The following is a 14,858-nucleotide window of genomic DNA, read 5'->3' as shown; positions in this document are numbered from 1 at the left end:
GCTCTCGCCAAATCATAACCACGAAGTTAAGCATTCTGGCGCGATGGCAGAGCTAGGATGGGTGACCTCCCTGGGAAGACCTCGTGTCGCGATCGTTTACGTAAATTATGGATAAAACAGTCTAAATAATTTTTTTTAATTAGTTAACCGTCTCCGGAGTAATCTGCGTTATACCCTTCCGCACAGAACCGGCTGACGCAACAAATCCGGCAGTGCCCGAGCTACTTTCATTTCACATGTCTTATCTGGTCCCGATCGATATTCAGATGATTTGAGCCGAAAATCGTCTGTCACCAAGTAATCAAAAATAGAAAAACACGAATTAAGGTGCAAAACGAGGACTTCCCAGGGGGTGACCCATCCTAGTACTGCTCTAGTCCAAGCACGCTTAACTTCGGAGTTCTGATGGAATCCGGTGCATTAGTGCTGGTATGATCGCACTCGACATTGAGTGGGATGTTTATTCTTATATCCCTCGAGTACGTGTGGAGCGGGCGGCGATGGACAACACGCGGCACTGCTCTCGCCCAATCATAACCATGAAGTTAAGCGTTCTGGCGCGATGGTAGAGCTAGGATGGGTGACCTCCCTGGGAAGACCTCGTGTCGCGACCGGTTACGTAAATTATGGTTAAAACAGTCGAAATAATTTTTTTTAATGAGTTAACCGTCTCCGGAGTAATCTGCGTCATACCCTTCCGCACAGAACCGGCTCACGACAACAAAAATCGATCAATGTTCCCAGAAAATAGAAAAAAAATTATGAAGAAGGAAATAACGAATGTAAAGCTATTATTATGCCTGGGATACGATAAAATGGAACCGGAATCGAATTTCGAACTTCCTAAGCGGATTTCTCGAGGAAACGAAAGCTTAACAGAAGCAGTAAATCGCAAATTAGAGGGTCTTAGAGAAGGAATTCGGCTAAAATCTCGTCAGCTCATTGCGTAGTAATGAGTCTAGTCCGTTTGCCCGTTTACAATCAAATTAGCCTACAATTTTGTCCAAATCCGGCAGTGCCCGAGCTACTTCCATTTCACATGTCTTATCTGGTCCCGATCGAGATTCAGATGATTTGAGCCGAAAATCGTCTGTCAACAAGTAATCAAAAATAGAAAAACACGAAAAGGTGTGCAACACGAGGACATCCCAGGGGGTCACCCATCCAAGTACTGCTCTCGCACAAGCACGCTTAATTTCGGAGTTCTGATGGGATCCGGTGCATTAGTGCTGGTATGATCGCACCCGACATTGAGTGGGATGTTTATTCTTATATCCCTCGAGTACGTGTGGAGCGGGCGGCGATGGACAACACGCGGCACTGCTCTCGCCCAATCATAACCATGAAGTTAAGCGTTCTAGCTCGATGGCAGAGCTAGGATGGGTGACCTCCCTGGGAAGACCTCGTGTCGCGATCGTTTACGTAAATTATGGATAAAACAGTCGAAATAATTGTTTTTAATGAGTTAACCGTCTCCGGAGTAATCTGCGTCATACCCTTCCGCACAGAACCGGCTCACGACAACAAAAATCGATAAATGTTCCCAGAAAATAGAAAAAAAATAAGAAGAAGGAAATAACGAATGTAAAGCTATTATTATGCCTGGGATACGATAAAATGGAACCGGAATCGAATTTCGAACTTCCTAAGAGGATTTCTCGAGGAAACGAAAGCTTAACAGAAGCGTTAAATCGCAAATTAGAGGGTCTTAGAGAAGGAATTCGGCTAAAATCTCGTCAACTCATTGCGTAGTAATGAGTCTCGTCCGTTTGCTCGTTTACAATCTAATAAGCCTACAATTTTGTCCAAATCCGGCAGTGCCCGAGCTACTTTCATTTCACATGTTTTATCTGGTCCCGATCGAGATTCAGATGATTTGAGCCGAAAATCGTCTGTCAACAAGTAATCAAAAATAGAAAAACACGAAAAGGGGTGCAACACGAGGACTTCCAAGGAGGTCACCCATCCTAGTACTGCTCTCGCCCAAGCACGCTTAACTTCGGAGTTCTGATGGGATCCGGTACATTAGTGCTGGTATGATCGCACACGACATTGAGTGGGATGTTTATTCTTATATCCCTCGAGTACGTGTGGAGTGGGCGACGATGGACAACACGCGGCACTGCTTTCGCCCAATCATAACCATGAAGTTAAGCGTTCTGGCGCAATGGCAGAGGTAGGATGGGTGACCTCCCTGGGAAGACCTCGTGTCGCGATCGTTTACGTAAATTATGGATAAAACAGTCGAAATAATTATTTTTAATGAGTTAACCGTCTCCGGAGTAATCTGCGTCATACCCTTCCACACAGAACCGGCTCACGACAACAAAACTCGATAAATGTTCCCAGAAAATAGAAAAAAAAATAAGAAGAAGAAAATAACGAATGTAAAGCTATTATTATGCTTGGGATACGATAAAATGGAACCAGAATCGAATTTCGAACTTCCTAAGCGGATTTCTCGAGGAAACGAAAGCTTAACAGAAGCGTTAAATCGCAAATTAGAGGGTCATAGAGAAGAAATTCGGGTAAAATCTCGTCAGCTCATTGCGTAGTTATGAGTCTCGTTCGTTTGCCCGTTTACAATCAAATTAGCCTACAATTTTGTCCAAATCTGGCTGTGCCCGAGCTACTTTCATTTCACATGTCTTATCTGGTCCTGATCGAGATTCAGATGATTTGAGCCGAAAATCGTCTGTCAACAAGTAATCAAAAATAGAAAAACACGAAAAGGTGTGCAACACGAGGACATCCCAGGGGGTCACCCATCCAAGTACTGCTCTCGCACAAGCACGCTTAACTTCGGAGTTCTGATGGGATCCGGTGCATTAGTGCTGGTATGATCGCACCCGACATTGAGTGGGATGTTTATTCTTATATCCCTCGAGTACGTGTGGAGCGGGCGGCGATGGACAACACGCGGCACTGCTCTCGCCCAATCATAACCATGAAGTTAAGCGTTCTAGCTCGATGGCAGAGCTAGGATGGGTGACCTCCCTGGGAAGACCTCGTGTCGCGATCGTTTACGTAAATTATGGATAAAACAGTCGAAATAATTGTTTTTAATGAGTTAACCGTCTCCGGAGTAATCTGCGTCATACCCTTCCGCACAGAACCGGCTCACGACAACAAAAATCGATAAATGTTCCCAGAAAATAGAAAAAAAATAAGAAGAAGGAAATAACGAATGTAAAGCTATTATTATGCCTGGGATACGATAAAATGGAACCGGAATCGAATTTCGAACTTCCTAAGAGGATTTCTCGAGGAAACGAAAGCTTAAAAGAAGCGTTAAATCGCAAATTGGAGGGTCTTAGAGAAGGAATTCGGCTAAAATCTCGTCAACTCATTGCGTAGTAATGAGTCTCGTCCGTTTGCTCGTTTACAATCTAATAAGCCTACAATTTTGTCCAAATCCGGCAGTGCCCGAGCTACTTTCATTTCACATGTTTTATCTGGTTCCGATCGAGATTCAGATTATTTGAGCCGAAAATCGTCTGTCAACAAGTAATCAAAAATAGAAAAACACGAAAAGGGGTGCAACACGAGGACTTCCAAGGAGGTCACCCATCCTAGTACTGCTCTCGCCCAAGCACGCTTAACTTCGGAGTTCTGATGGGATCCGGTACATTAGTGCTGGTATGATCGCACACGACATTGAGTGGGATGTTTATTCTTATATCCCTCGAGTACGTGTGGAGTGGGCGACGATGGACAACACGCGGCACTGCTTTCGCCCAATCATAACCATGAAGTTAAGCGTTCTGGCGCAATGGCAGAGGTAGGATGGGTGACCTCCCTGGGAAGACCTCGTGTCGCGATCGTTTACGTAAATTATGGATAAAACAGTCGAAATAATTATTTTTAATGAGTTAACCGTCTCCGGAGTAATCTGCGTCATACCCTTCCACACAGAACCGGCTCACGACAACAAAACTCGATAAATGTTCCCAGAAAATAGAAAAAAAAATAAGAAGAAGAAAATAACGAATGTAAAGCTATTATTATGCTTGGGATACGATAAAATGGAACCAGAATCGATTTTCGAACTTCCTAAGCGGATTTCTCGAGGAAACGAAAGCTTAACAGAAGCGTTAAATCGCAAATTAGAGGGTCATAGAGAAGGAATTCGGGTAAAATCTCGTCAGCTCATTGCGTAGTTATGAGTCTCGTCCGTTTGCCCGTTTACAATCAAATTAGCCTACAATTTTGTCCAAATCTGGCAGTGCCCGAGCTACTTTCATTTCACATGTCTTATCTGGTCCTGATCGAGATTCAGATGATTTGAGCCGAAAATCGTCTGTCAACAAGTAATCAAAAATAGAAAAACACGAAAAGGGGTGCAACACGAGGACTTCCCAAGGGGTCACCCATCCTAGTACTGCTCTCGCCAAAGCACGCTTAACTTCGGAGTTCTGATGGGATTCCGATGCATTATTGCTGGTATGATCGCACCGAACAAGAGTGGGATGTTTATTCTTATATCCCTCGAGTACGTGTGGAGCGGGCGGCGATAGGACAACACGCGGCACTGCTCTCGCCCAATCATAACCATGAAGTTAAGCGTTCTGGCGCGATGGCAGAGCTAGGATGGGTGACCTCCCTGGAAAGACCTCGTGTCGCGACCGGTTACGTAAATTATGGTTAAAAAAGTCGAAATAATTGTTTTTAATGAGTTAACCGTCTCCGAAGTAATCTGCGTCATACCCTTCCGCACACGACAACAAAAATCGATAAATGTTCCCAGAAATTAGAAAAAAAATAAGAAGAAGAAAATAACGAATGTAAAGCTATTATTATGCTTGGGATACGATAAAATGGAACCGGAATCGAATTTCGAACTTCCTAAGCGGATTTCTCGAGGAAACGAAAGCTTAACAGAAGCGTTAAATCGCAAATTAGAGGGTCTTATAGAAGGAATTCGGCTAAAATCTCGTCAACTCATTGCGTAGTAATGAGTCTCGTCTGTTTGCCCGTTTACAATCAAATTAGCCTACAATTTTGTCCAAATCCGGCAGTGCCCGGGCTACTTTCATTTCACATGTCTTATCTGGTCCCGATCGAGATTCAGATGATTTGAGCCGAAAATCGTCTGTCAACAAGTAATCAAAAATGAAAAACACTAAAAAGGGAGCAACACGAGGACTTCCCAGGGAGTCACCCATCCTAGTACTTCTCTCGCCCAAGCACGCTTAACTTCGGAGTTCTGATGGGATCCGGTGCATTAGTGCTGGTATGATCGCACCCAACATTGAGTGGGATGTTTATTTTTCTATCCCTCGAGTACGTGTGGAGCGGGCGGCGATGGACAACATGCGGCACTGCTCTCGCCCAATCATAACCACGAAGTTAAGCATTCTGGCGCGATGGCAGAGCTAGGATGGGTGACCTCCCTGGGAAGACCTCGTGTCGCGATCGTTTACGTAAATTATGGATAAAACAGTCTAAATAATTTTTTTTAATTAGTTAACCGTCTCCGGAGTAATCTGCGTTATACCCTTCCGCACAGAACCGGCTGACGACAACAAATCCGGCAGTGCTCGAGCTACTTTCATTTCACATGTCTTATCTGGTCCCGATCGATATTCAGATGATTTGAGCCGAAAATCGTCTGTCACCAAGTAATCAAAAATAGAAAAACACGAATTAAGGTGCAAAACGAGGACTTCCCAGGGGGTGACCCATCCTAGTACTGCTCTAGTCCAAGCACGCTTAACTTCGGAGTTCTGATGGAATCCTGTGCATTAGTGCTGGTATGATCGCACCCGACATTGAGTGGGATGTTTATTCTTATATCCCTCGAGTACGTGTGGAGCGGGCGGCGATGGACAACACGCGGCACTGCTCTCGCCCAATCATAACCATGAAGTTAAGCGTTCTGGCGCGATGGTAGAGCTAGGATGGGTGACCTCCCTGGGAAGACCTCGTGTCGCGACCGGTTACGTAAATTATGGTTAAAACAGTCGAAATAATTTTTTTTAATGAGTTAACCGTCTCCGGAGTAATCTGCGTCATACCCTTCCGCACAGAACCGGCTCACGACAACAAAAATCGATCAATGTTCCCAGAAAATAGAAAAAAATTATGAAGAAGGAAATAACGAATGTAAAGCTATTATTATGCCTGGGATACGATAAAATGGAACCGGAATCGAATTTCGAACTTCCTAAGCGGATTTCTCGAGGAAACGAAAGCTTAACAGAAGCAGTAAATCGCAAATTAGAGGGTCTTAGAGAAGGAATTCGGCTAAAATCTCGTCAGCTCATTGCGTAGTAATGAGTCTAGTCCGTTTGCCCGTTTACAATCAAATTAGCCTACAATTTTGTCCAAATCCGGCAGTGCCCGAGCTACTTCCATTTCACATGTCTTATCTGGTCCCGATCGAGATTCAGATGATTTGAGCCGAAAATCGTCTGTCAACAAGTAATCAAAAATAGAAAAACACGAAAAGGTGTGCAACACGAGGACATCCCAGGGGGTCACCCATCCAAGTACTGCTCTCGCACAAGCACGCTTAACTTCGGAGTTCTGATGGGATCCGGTGCATTAGTGCTAGTATGATCGCACCCGACATTGAGTGGGATGTTTATTCTTATATCCCTCGAGTACGTGTGGAGCGGGCGGCGATGGACAACACGCGGCACTGCTCTCGCCCAATCATAACCATGAAGTTAAGCGTTCTAGCTCGATGGCAGAGCTAGGATGGGTGACCTCCCTGGGAAGACCTCGTGTCGCGATCGTTTACGTAAATTATGGATAAAACAGTCGAAATAATTGTTTTTAATGAGTTAACCGTCTCCGGAGTAATCTGCGTCATACCCTTCCGCACAGAACCGGCTCACGACAACAAAAATCGATAAATGTTCCCAGAAAATAGAAAAAAAAATAAGAAGAAGGAAATAACGAATGTAAAGCTATTATTATGCCTGGGATACGATAAAATGGAATCGGAATCGAATTTCGAACTTCCTAAGAGGATTTCTCGAGGAAACGAAAGCTTAACAGAAGCGTTAAATCGCAAATTAGAGGGTCTTAGAGAAGGAATTCGGCTAAAATCTCGTCAGCTCATTGCGTAGTAATGAGTCTCGTCCGTTTGCCCGTTTACAATCAAATTAGCCTACAATTTTGTCCAAATCCGGCAGTGCCCGAGCTACTTTCATTTCACATGTCTTATCTGGTCCCGATCGATATTCAGATGATTTGAGCCGAAAATCGTCTGTCACCAAGTAATCAAAAATAGAAAAACACGAAAAGGGGTGCAACACGAGGACTTCCAAGGAGGTCACTCATCCTAGTACTGCTCTCGCCCAAGCACGCTTAACTTCGGAGTTCTGATGGGATCCGGTACATTAGTGCTGGTATGATCGCACACGACATTGAGTGGGATGTTTATTCTTATATCCCTCGAGTACGTGTGGAGCGGGCGGCGATGGACAACACGCGGCACTGCTCTCGCCCAATCATAACCATGAAGTTAAGCGTTCTAGCGCGATGGCAGAGCTAGGATGGGTGACCTCCCTGGGAAGACCTCGTGTCGCGACCGTTTACGTAAATTATGGTTAAAAAAGTCGGAATAATTATTTTTAATGAGTTAACCGTCTCCGAAGTAATCTGCGTCATACCCTTCCGCACAGAACCGTCACACGACAACAAAAATCGATAAATGTTCCCAGAAATTAGAAAAAAAATAAGAAGAAGGAAATAACGAATGTAAAGCTATTATTAAGTCTGGGATACGATAAAATGGAACCGAATCGAATTTCGAACTTCCTAAGCGGATTTCTCGAGGAAACGAAAGCTTAACAGAAGCGGTAAATCGCAAATTAGAGTGTCTTAGAGAAGGAATTCGGCTAAAATCTCGTCAGCTCATTGCGTAGTTATGAGTCTCGTCCGTTTGCCCGTTTACAATCAAATTAGCCTACAATTTTGTCCAAATCCGGCAGTGCCCGAGCTACTTTCATTTCACATGTCTTATCTGGTCCCGATCGATATTCAGATGATTTGAGCCGAAAATCGTCTGTCACCAAGTAATCAAAAATAGAAAAACACGAATTTAAGGTGCAAAACGAGGACTTCCCAGGGGGTGACCCATCCTAGTACTGCTCTAGTCCAAGCACGCTTAACTTCGGAGTTCTGATGGAATCCGGTGCATTAGTGCTGGTATGATCGCACCCGACATTGAGTGGGATGTTTATTCTTATATCCCTCGAGTACGTGTGGAGCGGGCGGCGATGGACAACACGCGGCACTGCTCTCGCCCAATCATAACCATGAAGTTAAGCGTTCTGGCGCGATGGCAGAGCTAGGATGGGTGACCTCCCTGGGAAGACCTCGTGTCGCGATCGTTTACGTAAATTATGGATAAAACAGTCGAAATAATTGTTTTTAATGAGTTAACCGTCTCCGGAGTAATCTGCGTCATACCCTTCCGCACAGAACCGGCTCACGACAACAAAAATCGATAAATGTTCCCAGAAAATAGAAAAAAAATAAGAAGAAGGAAATAACGAATGTAAAGCTATTATTATGCCTGGGATACGATAAAATGGAACCAGAATCGAATTTCGAACTTCCTAAGCGGATTTCTCGAGGAAACGAAAGCTTAACAGAAGCGTTAAATCGCAAATTAGAGGGTCTTAGAGAAGGAATTCGGCTAAAATCTCGTCAGCTCATTGCGTAGTAATGAGTCTCGTCCGTTTGCCCGTTTACAATCAAATTAGCCTACAATTTTGTCCAAATCTGGCAGTGCCCGAGCTACTTTCATTTCACATGTCTTATCTGGTCCTGATCGAGATTCAGATGATTTGAGCCGAAAATCGTCTGTCAACAAGTAATCAAAAATAGAAAAACACGAAAAGGGGTGCAACACGAGGACTTCCCAGGGGTCACCCATCCTAGTACTGCTCTCGCCAAAGCACGCTTAACTTCGGAGTTCTGATGGGATTCCGGTGCATTAGTGCTGGTATGATCGCACCGACATTGAGTGGGATGTTTATTCTTATATCCCTCGAGTACGTGTGGAGCGGGCGGCGATGGACAACACGCGGCACTGCTCTCGCCCAATCATAACCATGAAGTTAAGCGTTCTGGCGCGATGGTAGAGCTAGGATGGGTGACCTCCCTGGGAAGACCTCGTGTCGCGACCGGTTACGTAAATTATGGTTAAAACAGTCGAAATAATTATTTTTAATGAGTTAACCGTCTCCGGAGTAATCTGCGTCATACCCTTCCGCACAGAACCGGCTCACGACAACAAAAATCGATAAATGTTCCCAGAAAATAGAAAAAAATAAGAAGAAGGAAATAACGAATGTAAAGCTATTATTATGCCTGGGATACGATAAAATGGAACCGGAATCGAATTTCGAACTTCCTAAGCGGATTTCTCGAGGAAACGAAAGCTTAACAGAAGCGGTAAATCGCAAATTAGAGGGTCTTAGAGAAGGAATTCGGCTAAAATCTCGTCAGCTCATTGCGTAGTAATGAGTCTCGTCCGTTTGCCCGTTTACAATCAAATTAGCCTACAATTTTGTCCAAATCCGGCAGTGCCCGAGCTACTTTCATTTCACATGTCTTATCTGGTCCCGATCGAGATTCAGATGATTTGAGCCGAAAATCGTCTGTCAACAAGTAATCAAAAATAGAAAAACACGAAAAGGGGTGCAACACGAGGACTTCCCTCGGACCCATCCTACTACTGCTCTAGTCCAAGCACGCTTAAGTTCAGAGTTCTGATGGAATCCGGTGCATTAGTGCTGGTATGATCGCACCCGACATTGAGTGGGATGTTTATTCTTATATCCCTCGAGTACGTGTGGAGCGGGCGGCGATGGACAACACGCGGCACTGCTCTCGCCCAATCATAACCATGAAGTTAAGCGTTCTGGCACGATGGTAGAGCTAGGATTTGTGACCTCCCTGGGAAGACCTCGTGTCGCGACCGGTTACGTAAATTATGGTTAAAACAGTCGAAATAATTGTTTTTAATGAGTTAACCGTCTCCGGAGTAATCTGCGTCATACCCTTCCGCACAGAACCGGCTCACGACAACAAAAATCGATCAATGTTCCCAGAAAATAGAAAAAAAATTATGAAGAAGGAAATAACGAATGTAAAGCTATTATTATGCCTGGGATACGATAAAATGGAACCGGAATCGAATTTCGAACTTCCTAAGCGGATTTCTCGAGGAAACGAAAGCTTAACAGAAGCGTTAAATCGCAAATTAGAGGGTCTTAGAGAAGGAATTCGGCTAAAATCTCGTCAGCTCATTGCGTAGTAATGAGTCTCGTCCGTTTGCCCGTTTACAATCAAATTAGCCTACAATTTTGTCCAAATCCGGCAGTGCCCGAGCTACTTTCATTTCACATGTCTTATCTGGTCCCGATCGAGATTCAGATGATTTGAGCCGAAAATCGTCTGTCAACAAGTAATCAAAAATAGAAAAACACGAAAAGGGTGCAACACGAGGACTTCCCAGGGGTCACCCATCCTAGTACTGCTCTCGCCCAAGCACGCTTAACTTCGGAGTTCTGATGGGATCCGGTGCATTAGTGCTGGTATGATCGCACCCGACATTGAGTGGGATGTTTATTCTTATATCCCTCGAGTACGTGTGGAGCGGGCGGCGATGGACAACACGCGGCACTGCTCTCGCCCAATCATAACCATGAAGTTAAGCGTTCTGGCGCGATGGCAGAGCTAGGATGGGTGACCTCCCTGGGAAGACCTCGTGTCGCGATCGTTTACGTAAATTATGGATAAAACAGTCGAAATAATTGTTTTTAATGAGTTAACCGTCTCCGGAGTAATCTGCGTCATACCCTTCCGCACAGAACCGGCTCACGACAACAAAATCGATAAATGTTCCCAGAAAATAGAAAAAAAATAAGAAGAAGGAAATAACGAATGTAAAGCTATTATTATGCCTGGGATACGATAAAATGGAACCGGAATCGAATTTCGAACTTCCTAAGCGGATTTCTCGAGGAAACGAAAGCTTAACAGAAGCGTTAAATCGCAAATTAGAGGGTCTTAGAGAAGGAATTCGGCTAAAATCTCGTCAGCTCATTGCGTAGTAATGAGTCTCGTCCGTTTGCCCGTTTACAATCAAATTAGCCTACAATTTTGTCCAAATCCGGCAGTGCCCGAGCTACTTTCATTTCACATGTCTTATCTGGTCCCGATCGAGATTCAGATGATTTGAGCCGAAAATCGTCTGTCAACAAGTAATCAAAAATAGAAAAACACGAAAAGGGGTGCAACACGAGGACTTCCCAAGGAGGTCACCCATCCTAGTACTGCTCTCGCCCAAGCACGCTTAACTTCGGAGTTCTGATGGGATCCGGTGCATTAGTGCTGGTATGATCGCACACGACATTGAGTGGGATGTTTATTCTTATATCCCTCGAGTACGTGTGGAGCGGGCGGCGATGGACAACACGCGGCACTGCTCTCGCCCAATCATAACCATGAAGTTAAGCGTTCTGGCGCGATGGCAGAGCTAGGATGGGTGACCTCCCTGGAAGACCTCGTGTCGCGATCGTTACGTAAATTATGGTTAAAACAGTCGAAATAATTGTTTTTAATGAGTTAACCGTCTCCGAGTAATCTGCGTCATACCCTTCCGCACAGAACCGGCTCACGACAACAAAAATCGATAAATGTTCCCAGAAATAGAAAAAAATAAGAAGAAGGAAATAACGAATGTAAAGCTATTATTATGCTGGGATACGATAAAATGGAACCGAATCGAATTTCGAACTTCCTAAGCGGATTTCTCGAGGAAACGAAAGCTTAACAGAAGCGGTTAAATCGCAAATTAGAGGGTCTTAGAGAAGGAATTCGGCTAAAATCTCGTCAGCTCATTGCGTAGTAATGAGTCTCGTCCGTTTGCCCGTTTACAATCAAATTAGCCTACAATTTTGTCCAAATCCGGCAGTGCCCGAGCTACTTTCATTTCACATGTCTTATCTGGTCCCGATCGAGATTCAGATGATTTGAGCCGAAAATCGTCTGTCAACAAGTAATCAAAAATAGAAAAACACGAAAAGGGTGCAACACGAGGACTTCCCAGGGGTCACCCATCCTAGTACTGCTCTCGCCCAAGCACGCTTAACTTCGGAGTTCTGATGGGATCCGGTGCATTAGTGCTGGTATGATCGCACCCGACATTGAGTGGGATGTTTATTCTTATATCCCTCGAGTACGTGTGGAGCGGGCGGCGATGGACAACACGCGGCACTGCTCTCGCCCAATCATAACCATGAAGTTAAGCGTTCTGGCGCGATGGCAGAGCTAGGATGGGTGACCTCCCTGGGAAGACCTCGTGTCGCGATCGTTTACGTAAATTATGGATTAAAACAGTCGAAATAATTGTTTTTAATGAGTTAACCGTCTCCGGAGTAATCTGCGTCATACCCTTCCGCACAGAACCGGCTCACGACAACAAAAATCGATAAATGTTCCCAGAAAATAGAAAAAAATAAGAAGAAGGAAATAACGAATGTAAAGCTATTATTATGCCTGGGATACGATAAAATGGAACCGAATCGAATTTCGAACTTCCTAAGCGGATTTCTCGAGGAAACGAAAGCTTAACAGAAGCGGTAAATCGCAAATTAGAGGGTCTTAGAGAAGGAATTCGGCTAAAATCTCGTCAGCTCATTGCGTAGTAATGAGTCTCGTCCGTTTGCCCGTTTACAATCAAATTAGCCTACAATTTTGTCCAAATCCGGCAGTGCCCGAGCTACTTTCATTTCACATGTCTTATCTGGTCCCGATCGAGATTCAGATGATTTGAGCCGAAAATCGTCTGTCAACAAGTAATCAAAAATAGAAAAACACGAAAAGGGTGCAAAACGAGGACTTCCCAAGGGGGTCACCCATCCTAGTACTGCTCTCGCCAAGCACGCTTAACTTCGGAGTTCTGATGGGATCCGGTGCATTAGTGCTGGTATGATCGCACCCGACATTGAGTGGGATGTTTATTCTTATATCCCTCGAGTACGTGTGGAGCGGGGCGGCGATGGACAACACGCGGCACTGCTCTCGCCCAATCATAACCATGAAGTTAAGCGTTCTGGCGCGATGGCAGAGCTAGGATGGGTGACCTCCCTGGGAAGACCTCGTGTCGCGACCGGTTACGTAAATTATGGTTAAAAAAGTCGAAATAATTGTTTTTAATGAGTTAACCGTCTCCGGAGTAATCTGCGTCATACCCTTCCGCACAGAACCGGCTCACGACAACAAAAATCGATAAATGTTCCCAGAAATAGAAAAAAAATAAGAAGAAGGAAATAACGAATGTAAAGCTATTATTATGCCTGGGATACGATAAAATGGAACCGGAATCGAATTTCGAACTTCCTAAGCGGATTTCTCGAGGAAACGAAAGCTTAACAGAAGCGGTTAAATCGCAAATTAGTGGGTCTTAGAGAAGGAATTCGGCTAAAATCTCGTCAGCTCATTGCGTAGTAATGAGTCTCGTCCGTTTGCCCGTTTACAATCAAATTAGCCTACAATTTTGTCCAAATCTAGCTGTGCTCGAGCTACTTTCATTTCACATGTCTTATCTGGTCCCGATCGAGATTCAGATGATTTGAGCCGAAAATCGTCTGTCAACAAGTAATCAAAAATAGAAAAACACGAATAAGGGTGCAACACGAGGACTTCAAGGGGGGTCACCCATTCTAGTACTGCTCTCGCCCAAGCACGCTTAACTTCGGAGTTCTGATGGGATCCGGTGCATTAGTGCTGGTATGATCGCACGCGACATTGAGTGGGATGTTTATTCTTATATCCCTCGAGTACGTGTGGAGCGGGCGGCGATGGACAACACGCGGCACTGCTCTCGCCTAATCATAACCATGAAGTTAAGCGTTCTGGCGATGGCAGAGCTAGGATGGGTGACCTCCATGGGAAGACCTCGTGTCGCGATCGGTTACGTAAATTATGGATTAAAACAGTCGAAATAATTGTTTTTAATGAGTTAACCGTCTCCGGAGTAATCTGCGTCATACCCTTTCCGCACAGAACCGGCTCACGACAACAAAAATCGATAAATGTTCCAGAAAATAGAAAAAAAATAAGAAGAAGGAAATAACGAATGTAAAGCTATTATTATGCCTGGGATACGATAAAATGGAACCGGAATCGAATTTCGAACTTCCTAAGCGGATTTCTCGAGGAAACGAAAGCTTAACAGAAGCGTTAAATCGCAAATTAGAGGGTCTTAGAGAAGGAATTCGGCTAAAATCTCGTCAGCTCATTGCGTTGTAATGAGTCTCGTCCGTTTGCCCGTTTACAATCAAATTAGCCTACAATTTTGTCCAAATCCGGCAGTGCCCGAGCTACTTTCATTTCACATGTCTTATCTGGTCCCGATCGAGATTCAGATGATTTGAGCCGAAAATCGTCTGTCAACAAGTAATCAAAATAGAAAAACACGAAAAGGGTGCAACACGAGGACTTCCAAGGGGGACACCCATCCTAGTACTGCTCTCGCCCAAGCATGCTTAACTTCGGAATTTTGATGGGATCCGGTGCATTAGTGCTGGTATGATCGCACCCGACATTGAGTGGGATGTTTATTCTTATATCCCTCGAGTACGTGTGGAGCGGGCGGCGATGGACAACACGCGGCACTGCTCTCGCCCAATCATAACCATGAAGTTAAGCGTTCTGGCGCGATGGCAGAGCTAGGATGGGTGACCTCCCTGGGAAGACCTCGTGTCGCGACCGTTTACGTAAATTATGGATAAAACAGTCGAAATAATTGTTTTTAATGAGTTAACCGTCTCCGGAGTAATCTGCGTCATACCCTTCCGCACAGAACCGGCTCACGACAACAAAAATCG

At 44.7% G+C, this 14,858-nt stretch overlaps 18 non-coding genes and 1 pseudogene across 18 annotated transcripts; all 19 read right to left on the bottom strand.

Annotated features, from left to right (window-relative positions):
* Nucleotides 1-324: 324 nt before the first annotated feature.
* LOC142507593 (5S ribosomal RNA) lies at nt 325-443 on the bottom strand. Its single transcript, XR_012805847.1, has one exon. It is a non-coding gene; the product is annotated as a 5S ribosomal RNA (ribosomal RNA).
* A 684-nt stretch (nt 444-1,127) lies between these two features.
* Nucleotides 1,128-1,246, bottom strand: LOC142506975 (5S ribosomal RNA). The gene has a single exon (XR_012805244.1). It is a non-coding gene; the product is annotated as a 5S ribosomal RNA (ribosomal RNA).
* A 683-nt stretch (nt 1,247-1,929) lies between these two features.
* LOC142513109 (5S ribosomal RNA) lies at nt 1,930-2,048 on the bottom strand. Its single transcript, XR_012809072.1, has one exon. It is a non-coding gene; the product is annotated as a 5S ribosomal RNA (ribosomal RNA).
* A 684-nt stretch (nt 2,049-2,732) lies between these two features.
* LOC142516103 (5S ribosomal RNA) lies at nt 2,733-2,851 on the bottom strand. The gene has a single exon (XR_012811916.1). It is a non-coding gene; the product is annotated as a 5S ribosomal RNA (ribosomal RNA).
* A 683-nt stretch (nt 2,852-3,534) lies between these two features.
* Nucleotides 3,535-3,653, bottom strand: LOC142513108 (5S ribosomal RNA). Its single transcript, XR_012809071.1, has one exon. It is a non-coding gene; the product is annotated as a 5S ribosomal RNA (ribosomal RNA).
* Nucleotides 3,654-4,337: 684 nt separating this feature from the next.
* On the bottom strand, nt 4,338-4,457 carry LOC142509110 (5S ribosomal RNA). The gene has a single exon (XR_012807298.1). It is a non-coding gene; the product is annotated as a 5S ribosomal RNA (ribosomal RNA).
* Nucleotides 4,458-5,128: 671 nt separating this feature from the next.
* On the bottom strand, nt 5,129-5,247 carry LOC142512751 (5S ribosomal RNA). Its single transcript, XR_012808872.1, has one exon. It is a non-coding gene; the product is annotated as a 5S ribosomal RNA (ribosomal RNA).
* Nucleotides 5,248-5,648: 401 nt separating this feature from the next.
* Nucleotides 5,649-5,767, bottom strand: LOC142508363 (5S ribosomal RNA). Its single transcript, XR_012806578.1, has one exon. It is a non-coding gene; the product is annotated as a 5S ribosomal RNA (ribosomal RNA).
* Nucleotides 5,768-6,450: 683 nt separating this feature from the next.
* On the bottom strand, nt 6,451-6,569 carry LOC142517398 (5S ribosomal RNA). The gene has a single exon (XR_012813147.1). It is a non-coding gene; the product is annotated as a 5S ribosomal RNA (ribosomal RNA).
* A 684-nt stretch (nt 6,570-7,253) lies between these two features.
* LOC142514854 (5S ribosomal RNA) lies at nt 7,254-7,372 on the bottom strand. The gene has a single exon (XR_012810730.1). It is a non-coding gene; the product is annotated as a 5S ribosomal RNA (ribosomal RNA).
* Nucleotides 7,373-8,055: 683 nt separating this feature from the next.
* LOC142506290 (5S ribosomal RNA) lies at nt 8,056-8,174 on the bottom strand. The gene has a single exon (XR_012804585.1). It is a non-coding gene; the product is annotated as a 5S ribosomal RNA (ribosomal RNA).
* A 683-nt stretch (nt 8,175-8,857) lies between these two features.
* On the bottom strand, nt 8,858-8,976 carry LOC142507664 (5S ribosomal RNA). Its single transcript, XR_012805915.1, has one exon. It is a non-coding gene; the product is annotated as a 5S ribosomal RNA (ribosomal RNA).
* Nucleotides 8,977-9,657: 681 nt separating this feature from the next.
* LOC142512443 (5S ribosomal RNA) lies at nt 9,658-9,772 on the bottom strand (annotated as a pseudogene).
* A 683-nt stretch (nt 9,773-10,455) lies between these two features.
* LOC142511507 (5S ribosomal RNA) lies at nt 10,456-10,573 on the bottom strand. The gene has a single exon (XR_012808749.1). It is a non-coding gene; the product is annotated as a 5S ribosomal RNA (ribosomal RNA).
* Nucleotides 10,574-11,255: 682 nt separating this feature from the next.
* On the bottom strand, nt 11,256-11,375 carry LOC142513536 (5S ribosomal RNA). Its single transcript, XR_012809478.1, has one exon. It is a non-coding gene; the product is annotated as a 5S ribosomal RNA (ribosomal RNA).
* Nucleotides 11,376-12,051: 676 nt separating this feature from the next.
* LOC142511496 (5S ribosomal RNA) lies at nt 12,052-12,169 on the bottom strand. The gene has a single exon (XR_012808748.1). It is a non-coding gene; the product is annotated as a 5S ribosomal RNA (ribosomal RNA).
* Nucleotides 12,170-12,850: 681 nt separating this feature from the next.
* Nucleotides 12,851-12,969, bottom strand: LOC142506825 (5S ribosomal RNA). The gene has a single exon (XR_012805101.1). It is a non-coding gene; the product is annotated as a 5S ribosomal RNA (ribosomal RNA).
* A 684-nt stretch (nt 12,970-13,653) lies between these two features.
* On the bottom strand, nt 13,654-13,772 carry LOC142515214 (5S ribosomal RNA). Its single transcript, XR_012811069.1, has one exon. It is a non-coding gene; the product is annotated as a 5S ribosomal RNA (ribosomal RNA).
* Nucleotides 13,773-14,452: 680 nt separating this feature from the next.
* On the bottom strand, nt 14,453-14,571 carry LOC142506652 (5S ribosomal RNA). The gene has a single exon (XR_012804937.1). It is a non-coding gene; the product is annotated as a 5S ribosomal RNA (ribosomal RNA).
* Nucleotides 14,572-14,858: the final 287 nt, after the last annotated feature.

This window comes from Primulina tabacum, chromosome 10 (genome assembly GCF_025594145.1).
Source record: "Primulina tabacum isolate GXHZ01 chromosome 10, ASM2559414v2, whole genome shotgun sequence".
In the NCBI taxonomy this organism is placed as follows: Eukaryota; Viridiplantae; Streptophyta; class Magnoliopsida; order Lamiales; family Gesneriaceae; genus Primulina; species Primulina tabacum.
Note: the sequence above shows the minus strand (reverse complement) of the source record. Positions and strands in the feature narration are given on the sequence as shown.